Below are 13,262 nucleotides of genomic sequence, written 5' to 3' on the forward strand. Positions count from 1 at the left end.
TTTTGATTTGGGTTATTTTTGTCTGCTATTTTCTGTCCTTTCATACAGATTTGCCTTCACTTTTCTGTGGCTTTCCTTAGCAAGCAGTCTTGAACTATGTGCCATATTCCATCATGAGTGTTCATTATTCCAACACTCTTTCTGCAGTAAGAACCTTCATGTTTTGTTTCATTGCTACGCGTTGCTTGCACAACCCGTCCAGGATTGACTCCTGTTAGTCATCTGTTTCTGTTTGATTTATTATCTATAATAATCCCTGTCTTTCCCTTCGCAGCCTCCAGTTTGGCTTGTGATTCCGCACCTCAATTTTTCTAAACACTCAGACCATTAGACCATTCCTTGTGTTGGGCCAATGGACTGGTGTTTGGGTGAGTGTGGATCTGTTGCCATAAACCCCTAGACCTGACAGTTTGTGAAGTTGTGTTGTCCACTTGGGCAGATCAGCAAAGATGCTGGTGTAGATCGCTAAATCGATTTGGGACTGTTCCAAAACCGAGTGGGATCAAACAAGGTCCATATGCAAATACATTCTCACAACCCTTGTTTATTAGCAGTGTTTTACAGGGGAAAACCAAATCAACTCTCTTCAAGGCCAACAATGTGCAAATAAGTAACATAATTATGCCCAGAATGATCATTCATCAGGATGTGATCAATTCCCAGGGTAAGGCAAAATGTCCTAGCCACTGAGAGAAGTACGGAGTCCCGAGGAGAGTCCCAGTCTACCCCAGTCTCGGTGCATGTGAGGAGCTGCAGCTACGTTGTATTCACGTTTCTTTTGTGACTGCTGAAAAGTTCTGTTCCTTTAAACTGATCTCTGCCTCTGGGTGACTCCACCTTAAAAGGTCCCGAGTCCCAGTCTACCCCAGACCCACGGCAAACTCTTCTCGTGACTGCCGGTAAATATATGAGTGGCCATAGTGACAGTTGCATGATGGCTCCTCAGACCCGACTGAAACAGAAAATTCAACTCGAGTCTGTATGGCTGGGTACCCCCTCCCAAGCGCTGTCTCCCAGCCCTAACTCCGCTGCAGCAGTGGCGACTGGAGGAATCACAGAGGTAAGCCTTGGATCCTCATTTATTTCAACTCTGTCACATGTTTCACATACTGAGCCTCCAGTTACACACAAGGTGTCAACATTATTCGCACTGACTATGACTTCCATCGAGGAGAAAAAGCTACTGGCACGCCTTGGACTTAGGCCAGTAGCTGGTGCGTGTTTGCGACCTGCAGCCACATTGTACTGCTCGTCGCGTTCAGCTCAAGAGGCTCAAGTGCATTTAGCAAAACCGCATTTGCATATGAAAGCACCGATGCAAATGATACCACAGATATTCATGTAAATGGCATAAATGATGACCATATACAAATACAGACGGCAATCCTTCCAACCACCCCTTCAGTACTATTTGTGGGCACGAACTTGATTGAGGTGAATACTTCGTCATTTCAATCCCCCTTTGATGTAACGGACATAGAGCTACTGCAAATCCAAGTGTCTGCTGACAACTCGAATACGTCAAACATTGTATTTGTGCCCCCAATTGATCAACACGAGACCGGGCTGGTGTCAAACAGTGTTACTGAATTACGTGAACCTGAATGTGGAACTTTCAGAAACGAAAGCCTCCAGGATGGCAATGCTTTGTCCTCCTCCTTTCAACGGGATATAGGGCACAAAATCACGATGCAGAGAAAGGCATGTGTGGCGATAAGTGATAGCTGTGAAGCCTCAAGAGGGAGAGTCGCCAGGTCCACTTTGCCATGCCCCCGCTTTTCTGCACACTTTGACAATTGTGGCACACCTCACAGTGTGTGAACTCCGCATAATTATACAACGGCAGCGGTGCCACTGCGAAAATAACCGCTAACAGTCACTAAGTTGCAAACTCCATCTAGTCAGACACCAAGAATCCTCAACCTCGTGGGTCGAGAGGCACGTCTCACTGAGAGGCTAACGGTGGATTTTCAGTCTATTAAAGAAAAGTTAGTACAAAGTTTTGTGCACTCACCTAGTGACAAATCCTTAAACACAACCCGAAATGAACATGACAAAGTTGAGATGTCCAGTCAATTTACTTCTGAACCAACGGGGCTGCTCTTTATTGATCCACAGAGTTCAATCCAGCACATTCCAACAAAGCAAGGTCCTCTTGCCCTTGGCAACAATTTATCAAAGGCCCAGGGAGTTGTACGACCTAAACAAATATATAAGGGCACATTGGAAGTAGAAAATATGTCACCACGTGCAGTGTGTCAGGCCGCACCGGATGCTCAACCACAAGTAGCGCTGTAACAATCAGTATGTGAAAAAATAGCACAGGAACAATTGAATAAATCAAACCTATCTGTGGCGGCAGGCATCCAAATCCATAACAATGTTCTAGCTGCTACTTCCTTGGCTCTCATTCCATTTGTAAAACTTTATGAAACTTTAAATGAGTCCATAAAAGATCAAGGAGCGCAAATCAACAGCCTATTCACAAAAATAGAGGCCATGACACAATTAAATAGTGTCCTTCAGCAAAGACTGGAAAGAGAGTCCGAGATATCATCACAATGGCAATATTGCCTTGGCGATCTGGCAACAAGTGCCCAGGTCGATAATTCTACTCTTATGTCTGCAACCTTAGAATGCATGAAATGGTTGAGACATAACACCAATTTGAATCGTGATCTGACCTACGGACAACAAAGTGGTGAAGTTGGTGGATTTGAGAACAGAGAACATTTGCCAACTGCCCAGCATTGCCCAGAACCAGTTCTATCTTTAGGAAACCCAGTCCAGCCTAAATTTCTTACAACATTACCTACAAGTGAGACACTATCAAGAGTCTGGGACTGACTGGAATGCAAAGTAGCGGCCAGACAGCTCCCTTGATGCCATCTGATGAAAGTAACTGTGAAGACAGTACAAGAAATAACAATGCTGACAATGACCCAATACGAGTACCCGAGAGCTCTAGCGCCGTACCAGCAGATATGCCTGCAATTGTGAAGAAGATGACCTTTGACATATTTACAGGTTCGGCAAAAACTCTGTTTTCACGCACTGGAGCGACAGCAAAGACTACCTTAAAAAAGCCATGACCTGCTTTAAGTAAGGCAGGAAATAAGTCAACAAAAAAGCCTTCCACCAACGTCAAACAATTTGTAAGGAATCTGACAACTCCCCAGAAGCTTAGCCTGTTTGAGCATGCATCACAAGGCCAATCATCAGACAACTCAGCTAAGGTACAACTGAGGGAGCAAAAGAGTCAGCCCAATATCGTAAAGCCATCTTCAAATCAAAGGCAAAATCCAAAAAAGCGGGCAAGATTAGACTCTGATACACAACAACAAGAGAATGATGAAGCTTCTGTGGACTTATGCGATCTATCCACCTATTCTATTGATTCAGCGGCTTCAGTTACCCCTAATAGTGAAATAAGCATTGAAGAAAGGCCACAAAGAAGACAGGACTCCACCTCTGGAGCCAGATTGGCTGAACAAACAACTAAAAAGAGGTTAAACTCAAGTAGAGAGTCCACATTACCTTCAGTTCAAGCTGATAAAGGCAATACCCCGAAAAAACCTACTGCCAGGCCCAAGATGTCACCGAAAAAGAGAAACTGGAAACCAACCCTAACTGTGAACCCCAGAATGACTTCCGCTCAATTAAACAAATATCAATCAATGAAAACTAAAGACCATGAAAGACATCAGACAGAGAAAACTCAGCAACCGTTTAAAATTAGGGTGGAAAATGTGTTCCCTGAGGACAGTGATGTAAATCTAAACAGACGAAACGTAATGAAATGATTTCATAACATTACTTCTTTACGCACAATTACCACAGAAGACATACTGATTGTGGAATACAGCTCTGAAAAGTCGGCTGACAAGGTTTTTCTACACATCAGATCAATTACTGTAGAAAAAACACTTTTAGCGGCAAGAGACAAGCTTCTATCATATGGTTTTGAGGTTCAATCTGATAGAAGCCTGAAACAAGTCTCGAAGGCAACACATTAAACACATTAAATGAACACCGACGCGACGAACTGAGGAATCACTTTTCTGGAAGAGCATCCGAGAGTCCAACGAATTTCATTCAGAAAGACTCAGTCGAAATTGCAAGGCGAGTTGAATCTCTTAGAGTCACTTAAGCGTAACCACCATTAACTGTGGGAAAGGAAACATGTGGAATACTATCCTGGAACACCAGAGGATTTATCCATTTGTTTCATGACTTTCTAATCCCGCAGACAAACAATTTCATTATCTGTCTCCAAGAGACTTGGCTGAGGGAGACCCCAGTAAAAGATGGGTATGCCATTGTGCTAAACAAAACAAAGAAAAATCATCGTGGCAGACCTTTCTCCTGTCTGATCACTATGGTAAACAACTCATTTGGCTGGGAGATTGTAAAAACTTTTATGCCCAATATTTTCGTACAAGGATCTCTATTACAGCTAACATCGATCTCCACAAAACATTCTCTGCAGTTTTTGGTTATTCTATACTGGAATCCTGCGATGATCTCATCAGCAAGTTTTATCAAAGCAGTGACAGCAATAATTGACCCATGCTTAACGTCATGCTGGGATACAACCATATTAATCTGTGGGGACTTTTTCCTGGTTCGAAGCACCTTCAAGAACCTCATTGGAAACCGGTACAATATATACAAGGGGAGACAAATGGATGGATGCTATGCAAGCAAGGAATTGCGAGATGGTTAATGGTAACATCCAAGGAGACATCCCTCAAAGACCGACCTGGCAACGAGACAAAAGTAAAAAAATATTAGACTATATTTGGATCTCTTTGTCATTCTGGCCACAGCGACCAGAGCCTGTTGGAATTAACGTGCGTAGTGGAGTGGGCACTAAATATGCACCACTATAACTGTCCAGTAGAAGTAAATGCGGGTTTGAATTGCTTGCAAATTAAAGACCATCACATCTGTCAACTGAACGGCCGACTTAGAGATAAAAATAATAACTATCGCCGAAAAGATAAACTATGCCCCACTACTGACGCTGATTTTGCACTAACAAAAGCAATAGATGAGTCTTGTCAACAACAAAAAAAATACATTTTTAGTGCACAGGTCAATCGGAGGAAAAAAGAAATGCATAAGAACATCAGACAAATAAATAAGATAAATAGCACAATTCCCGATAAAGAAGGAGCCATTAGCATCTGCAAATTGAAATATCGCAACTGGCTAAAATCGTTCCAAATAATCAGAGACCAAGAACGTGCGGAATTAATGCTTGGACTGATAATCCAATGTAAATCTAGAGACATTTGGAAAATTTTAAATATGAATAACTCCCAAGAGTTAAGTCTGGCCAATGGCATTTTCATGGTAACATGGGAAAACCACTTCAGGAATGTCTTTGATGGAAAATCGTCATGTCACATCATAGAGCCCACCCTCTCAGCTGGGCCCTGGGACGCGTGTGAATTCAGAGATAGGATCCTCACACTTATAAAACAGTTAAAGAACTCTCATGCTGTAGGACCTGACGGCTTAACAAACGTAATGATAAAAGAAAAAAAGGAGCTATGGGCTGACTTTATTGTGGATTTATTCGGAGTAATATCTATGTCCAACTCAATACCGAGTTCCTGGAAATCTGCAGTCATTGTGCCTATTTTCAAAAAGGGCAAAAGGGATAATCCTGCCAACTATCTCCCTATTGCCCTCTTGGATATAATAGGCAACATTTTTCTACCTGTCTACAACAAAAAATTGCGGCATGGGCATCAAACAAGAACATATTAGACAAACTGGCTTCACTAAAGACATGGGTACAGAAGTCAATCTTCTAATAGTGAATCTGTTAAAGCTCAAAACTCTAAAGACCAAGAAGAAACTCTTTGTGGCATTCATAGATATGCGTCAAGCTTTTTACAGGATTAACTGTACAAGATTGTGGAATAAACTAACATCATGGTCCTGTCCTTCAGCCTTACTTGAGCCTCTTATGGCCTTACATGATGAAACATCAATAAAAGTCTGCACTGACAACAGCGGTCATCTGACAAGAGAGATGCCAACAACACAAGGTGTCAAACAAGGATGTCCTTTGGCAGCGTTGATGTTCAAGCTATATATTGCTGACCTACCCGTAGCTCTGCAGAACATCCGCTGCTTCCCGCCAAAACTGAACAATCAAATGATTAGCTGGGCGTTATACGCCAACGACATTGTGCTATTCGACCAAACTGAGATCGGTCTACAACGTCTCCTGAATGCATTGGTCGTATACCTACAAGTAAACGACCTTCAAATCAATGCTGCAAAAACAAAGATTGTGACGTTTGGCACAACTCAAAAAAGATAGTTGAAAAGTTTTAGATGGACAGCAGATGGTAACAAAAAATGATTCCGTCCCCACGATACGTTATCTTGGAATTCAAATCAATAAATCCATAAGAGAACAAGAATGGATAGCTGATTTAAAGCATCGTATGGCATCATTCACACTGCAAGCCAAACGCTTACATAATGAATATGGTAAAAGCACCTTGATTCCAATAATGACATTCTATCGGCAGAAAGTCATCCCTGCTCTAACATATGGGGCAGAGGCGGGTCTAAATATTGATAATCGTATCTGGGCAATCCTAGAAGGTCAGTTTTGGAAAGGAGTGTTGGCTCTACCATCCTATTTTCTATTGCTGCAATACGACATGAATTGGGTCTGGATCCTCTAAATGGCTTGATTCAATGGAAATCTATTGCCCTTCTGCACAAAATTAATCTTATTAATGTTGCACCTGCCTATGAAATACTAAAAGAATCGGCTGAAAATCCACATACTGGAATCCTAGGCATATGGGCCTTGAAAGTACGAAAGATCCTAGCAATCACTGACATTTCCTGGGCAACTGCAAGAGACATGTCACAAATCGCCAAAAAAAGTTCAGACTATGGCACTGGATAAGAAATACTGAAATATGTGACTCCATGCCATCTGCACTCAATCTAGGCCTAACATGTAACAAACTAGATAAATTACCAAAGTATCTAGTAAGATTTCCATCCAGGCCCCATCGCAATACATTTCTAAAGTTGCGATTAAACATCTACAAAACAAAGGAGATGATGTGGTTGAGACATTTTAAAGAGGTGTCAGACAATAAATGTAGGTTCTGCAAGATCGAACCAGAATCTCTAAAGCATCTAATCTCTGCATGCAGTCATGTGTCCATCCAGCGATCATTCTTTTTACAACATCTGACATCGACATATCAAAACACTGAAGATTGGTGGCATACATCAATAGCTGGAAACAATGTGAGATTGACCTGTGCCTTGGTGGACTTTCTGGAGAATGTCTTAGAAGCAGACCCATCTTGATGAGAAAGTCCACTCTGTAAAGAATAAAAAAAAAAGGTTTAACTAAACTGAACTGAAATGGATCAACTTTGAGATAGATGGTGAAGATATTGATGTATTTTTGTAATTAAAGTTGTGTAAACAACTAATTGTTACAATAAAAAAACGAAGTTCAAAATGTTCAAAGGGAAAGTTATTCAGTTATGGTTAAATGTCACAGATAACTCAAAGAATACTTTAACTCCCAGAGATGGTTAAAGGGTTTTTCTTAATAGATTCAGCAGGGCGCTACAGTTGTCCCTCTCTATCTTCTAGTAATAGCGTTTTTCACCGTAACCCAGGAGTCCCTAGTCTGTCTAATCTCTGGCCTAGCTAGTTTGGATACCTAAAGGCAATCACCTGCTCTATCTAGACTCCCTCAGGGACTTCCTGGACTAGCCTGACACTATCAGTTTGTTAATAGTTAAGAGAGGATCCAGGAATATGCCTTCAGATACTCAGCCCCACTCATTCTTCTTCCTTTCACACCCTGATGTTCCTTTCCCTGTCTCTCTATGATCTCTACTCTTCTACTCCACCCACCTTCAGTTCTTCTCTGAGTCGTTCTCTGATGTCTATCACTCCTTTTTCTACTTGCCGATACCTATTGTTGTTACTTCTTCCTCCTCCGCTCTACTGCTCAGCTATTGCAGTTCCCTGCATACCTATACCAGAGTAGAGACACTCAGACTCATTACGAGAATGGCAGAAAGTGGTAAAATGTGCAGTAACTCTATTACCACCGATTTTACCACTAAGCCAAATTATAAGGTTGGGCTGGAGTGGAGGATTATACCTCCAGGAAAGTCCTGGAGGCAAATTCTGCCAGTCACCATTGAAAAATCAGCAGAATCGGTCTAATTCCACCAAAAAAGCCACATTGAGTCTAATGGACTCAAAAATAATGGGGAATTACACCGCCACCGCCACTTGTAATACGGTGGTTATTCTGCTGGACCAAGTGGCAGTAACGGTCATTCAGTTGGTCGGTATTTTGCAGATTTACCGCCAGGATACCACCCAACACGTAATGAGGCCCACTGTATTGGAGTTAGCTGAATTTTACAGTATAGCCACTGTACTGAATTTAGCTGAATTGTAGAGTACAGCCACTGTACTGAAGTGAGCTGAATTTTAGAGTGTAGTCACTGTACTGAATTCAGCTGATTTTTTTCAGTATAGCTACTGTATTGAACATAGCTGAATTCTGCAGGTAGGGGCAGTGAACTACCGGCAGGCCGCGCCTGCCGGTAGTTCAGGCCCCTACCGGCAGATAATTCACTGAAGCACTGGCACTGTTAACAACGGTGCTGGTGTTTCAGTGGTTCCCATCCCATGGAGACTTATAGGGAATGGGAATGGGAACTTACCGTTACTCCACCACCCGTAATATCCCGGTAATACTGGGATAGCGGGCGGTGGAAACGGTAAGCAGAGATTGTCGGTAATCCGCCAGCACTATCATCAGTTTACCAGCAATCTCGTAATTATTGTGTAGAATCCGGTTGCCGTCTGAAGTTTGCCACTTCATTAAAACCTGCTGCGCTCTGAAGTTTGCCGTTTTGTTTGCCACTGCTTTAAAACTTGCTGTGCTCTGAAGTTATCCATTATGTTGACTCTGGGTGCCCTCTGAAGTTTGCCACTGCGTTGAAATCTGCTGCACTCGCAAGATTGCCACTGTGTTTGCCACTGCTTTAAAACTTGCTGTGCTCTGAAGTTAGCCATTGTGTAGAATCTAGGTGCCTTCTGAAGTTTGCGACTGATTTAAATCTTGCTGTGATCTGAAGTTTGCCAGTGCTTTAAATCTTGCTGTGCTCGGAAATTAGCCACTGTATTGAATCCAGGTGCCTTAAGAAATTTGCCACTGCTTCAAATCCTGCTGCACTCTGAAGTTTGCCACTGATTTAAATCTTGCTGTGCTCTGAAGTTTGCTATTGCTCTAAATCTTGCTAAGCTAGTTAGTTGGCCACTGTGTTTACCCCAGCTGTCCTGGGAAGTTTGCCACTGAATTAAACCTTGCTGTGCTCTGAAGTTAGCCATTGGGCCTCATTACATGTTAGGCGATATCCCCATCGGTAAATCCGGCGGGATCCCACCAAATGGTAATACCATTTTCTATTTATTGAATTGTATTCATTTATAAAGCACGTAGCAGCCTGTGGGCATTAAGGTGCTGTTACAGAGTTCAAGAACGTGATTATGCATAATTACAGTGTACAAGTAAATGATTTTGCTTAGTTACAGTGTATAAGTGCATGATTTTGCAATGTTAAATAGGTACATACAGAAAAACAGTTCAGAATGGACACTTGGTATTTACATTGTTAATAGCCTAGACAAACAACCATGTTTTCAGGGCTTTCCTGAAGGCAGGATGGGAGGGTTCTGTTCTGAGTGCAAGCGGCAGGGAGTTCCATTGTCTGGCCGCAGTGAAGGGGAAGCTTGCTCCGCTGCTTTGGCGCGTGTGACTTTGGGAAGTACGAGGCAATGAGAGTAAGGTGTTCTAGTGGGTCTGGATGTGTCTGCCCTGGAAACTTTCTGGGCGAGGTAGGGTGGGGCTGTGTTGTCGATGCCCTTATGAGTGATGGGCAGTGTTTTGAAAAGGATGTGTTCGCTGATCTCATAGGCAGCCAGTGAGCTTACCGTCTAGCTGCAGATATATGCTCTCTTTTGGGAATGCTGAGGGGTGCTCTAAGAGCATTATTTTGAATGAGCTGTAGCTTTGTTAGATTTTTGGAAGAGGTGCCGGTGAAGAGGGCTTTGCAGTCGTCCAACCATGACCCTATGATAGCCCTGGCGATGGTGAGGCAGTTTTCAGTAGACAGGAAGGGATTGGCAGCATTGAGTAATTTGGTAGAGTATGCTGCAGAGGATGCAATAGCGCTGACTTGTTGAGAAATTGAAAGGGTAGCGTCCAGGTAGACTCCTAGCGTTTTAACTGATGATGATACAGGGATATGTATGTCATCTATGGTGAAAGTGTTGAGTTTCTTTTGTGTCTCCAGAAGCCCTACCAATAGTTTTTCTGTTTTGTCTCCATTGATGCAGAGCCAGTTTGCAGCCATACAGGCCTGTCTGGCAGAGTAAGCTACGTTTAGGGCCTTTGAGTCTTCTTCATAGATACTGTTGAGGTGTAGGAGGACTTGGGTATCATCGGCATAGTTGGTATAGGCTATGCCGATGGTGTCCAGAATGACGACTAGAGGTCTCGTAAAGATATTCTAGAGTGTGGGTGAGATACAAGAGCCCTGTGGAACTCCGCAATGGATGGTGGTGGGGGTAGAGCATGTCTGCTCTGAAAATACCCTCTTAGCTCTTCCCTCTCGGAAGGAGGCTATCCATGCTGTGGCTTTGGGTGAGTAGAGGTAGTGAGGTGGTGACAAAGTGTTTTGTGGTCAACTAAGTCAAATGCGGCTGATAGGTCCAGGAGGAGGCGCAGAACCGGTTTGCCTGCGTCTCTAATCTCGTCCAGCTGTTTTTTTTTAATCAAGCAGGGATGATTTGGTGCCGTGGTCGAGCCGAAAGCCGGATTGGCGTAGTCCTAGGATAAGATTGGACTCAAGGAAGTGTTGAACCTGTAGATATGCTGCTTAGTTAAGAATTATTAGTAGGAATGGAACTGTTGTGATGGGTCTGTAGTTGTTAGGGGAAGTGAGGTCGAGTTATGTTTTATTTAGGAGGGGTCGAACCCAGGTTTCCTTGAGGCAAGAGGGTACGAGTCCTGAGGTGGACGAGGTGTTTATGAATGCAGTGAAGAAGGACGCCGAGGGGGCTGCACAGTCCTTGATAATTGTGGCGGGCATGCATCTCCATTGCATTTTGAGGGTTTGAGGTTTTTTATAAGATTGAGAACTTAAGGTTGTGAGTTGTTTCTGAAGGCGAATAGTGGGAGGTTCTGAGTTGAGGTATTCAAGGTAGTTGTTTGTTCAGGCTATGTGAGGTGGGGAACTGAGGTTGTTTTGGTTGGTCTGGGTTTTGCTGTGTAATAAGTCTATTTTGTTGCGAATGGCCGATTGGATGCTGGTGCACCAGGCTTTGTCTTTAGTGATAGACTGGGAGGTGCGGACTGGGACTTCGAGTTCCCTAAATATAAAGAGTATTTCTCTAGAGTCGGATTTCGCGCTGGCGATCCTAGTATTAAAGCATGAAGCTTTTGCCAGGATGATTGTCTTTTTGTAATTTGCGGATATCTTGTTGAAATGTAGTTTTAGAGAATCTCCAAGGTTTTTTTTGCCAGGTGGTGAGGGCGGCATGTTTTCTATTTTGCAATTCGAGTAGCTCTGGAGTGTACCATGAGTTCACATGTCGGATGGGTTTTGCTCTACTCTCAGATAGTGGGGCTATCGAGTTGACTGCTAGCTTTAGCGTGGAGTCGTATATTTCTGTGAGGATGTTAGGATCATTGGAGAAGGGGAGTCTGAAGTTGGGGACCTCTAGGTATGGCGCTAGGCTGTCTTTAGTAAACTTGCGGGTGCATTGCGCTAATTCAGGTGGTAGATAGATGGATGGATGGATGGATGGTTATCTATTTCTGTGGGGTGAAATAGAGAAGATGATAAAGTGATGGCCTGTCCATGGGCATGGGGAGTTTGAGATGGTGGAAGGCAGACAGTTAAAGTCTGCAATCCAGTCTACAGTGCGGCCTTTGATGTGCATGGGGGCAGTGATACATTGTTTGAAGCCAAGGGTTTTCAGTGCCTTAGCAAGTGTCTCAGCTTGTGGGACATATGGCTCATTGAGGTCGAGGTTTAGGTTACCTAGTGGGATGATCTTCGAGGAGATCTTGATATTGTCGTCTGTTGGAGGAGGTTATCAGGGAAAGTGGCCATAGGGCCTGGGGGCCGGTAGGCAATGTGAATTGTAACGGTGCCTGGTCTGCAAGAATTACCAGCAGATTATAGCTTCCAGTAAGGGTACGTTAATTCCTATTCCATGGAGTCCCATCAAACTCGATGCGTGGGATATCCGGTATTACAGACCCTGGTAATACCAGTGCTGGTAATACTGTCTGTTTTTTGCCAGTCGGGTACCTTGCTTACCTCCAGCTCTTGGCTGGAGGTAAATAAGGCCACCCCACCAGCAAACTGGCATTACTAGCACATTAATTCTGGACCTGCCAACAAGTAATGAGGCCCATTGTGTTGAATCCAGGATCCCTCTGAAGTTTGCCACTGCTCTAAATCTTGCTACGCTAGTAAGTTGGGCACTGTCTTGATCCCAGGTGCCATGTGAAAATCGACACTGCTTTAAATCTTCCTGAGCTGCAGTCGGCCGCTGTGCTGAATCCTGCTGCCTTCAGATCTTAAATCTTGCTGCGCTAGTACGTTGCCCACTGTTTTGTACCCAGCTGCCCTGAGATGTTTGCCACTGCCTTCCCTTCCGTTCTTTCCCCTACCACATCTCCCCCCACCCCTTCCTGGATTGGTTCCCCGTACTAGGAAACAGCACTAACAGTGAGCCCCAGGGCAGCTTGCCAGGGCAGCCAAGTGGGGGCAACATGTGAGACCACAGAGAGGCCTTTGCCACTGTGAACACCATACAACTACAAAACCACAGCGACCAGAGGCTCCCAAGCCCCACGAGAATCTGAGACTGAGATACAAACACCACAGAGAGGCCTTCACCACTGTGAAGTAGATAACTATATAGGACCCCACATGGGAAAATCAAACCATCAGGAGAATAAAACCAATCTAAGTCACTCATCAATAGAAGGGTCAGGAATATACATGAAACTCTGAGATGGAAATACAACCACCACAGACAGGCTTTTACCACTGTGAACCCCATACAACTACAAAACCACAGCGCCCAGAGTCTCCCAAACCCTATGAGAATCTGATGCTGAAATACATCACAGAGAGGCCCTTGCCACTGTGACCCCC

The sequence above is a fragment of the Ambystoma mexicanum genome, chromosome 1q (genome assembly GCF_040938575.1).
Source record: "Ambystoma mexicanum isolate Mex_15411 chromosome 1q, UKY_AmexF1_1, whole genome shotgun sequence".
NCBI lineage: Eukaryota > Metazoa > Chordata > Amphibia > Caudata > Ambystomatidae > Ambystoma > Ambystoma mexicanum.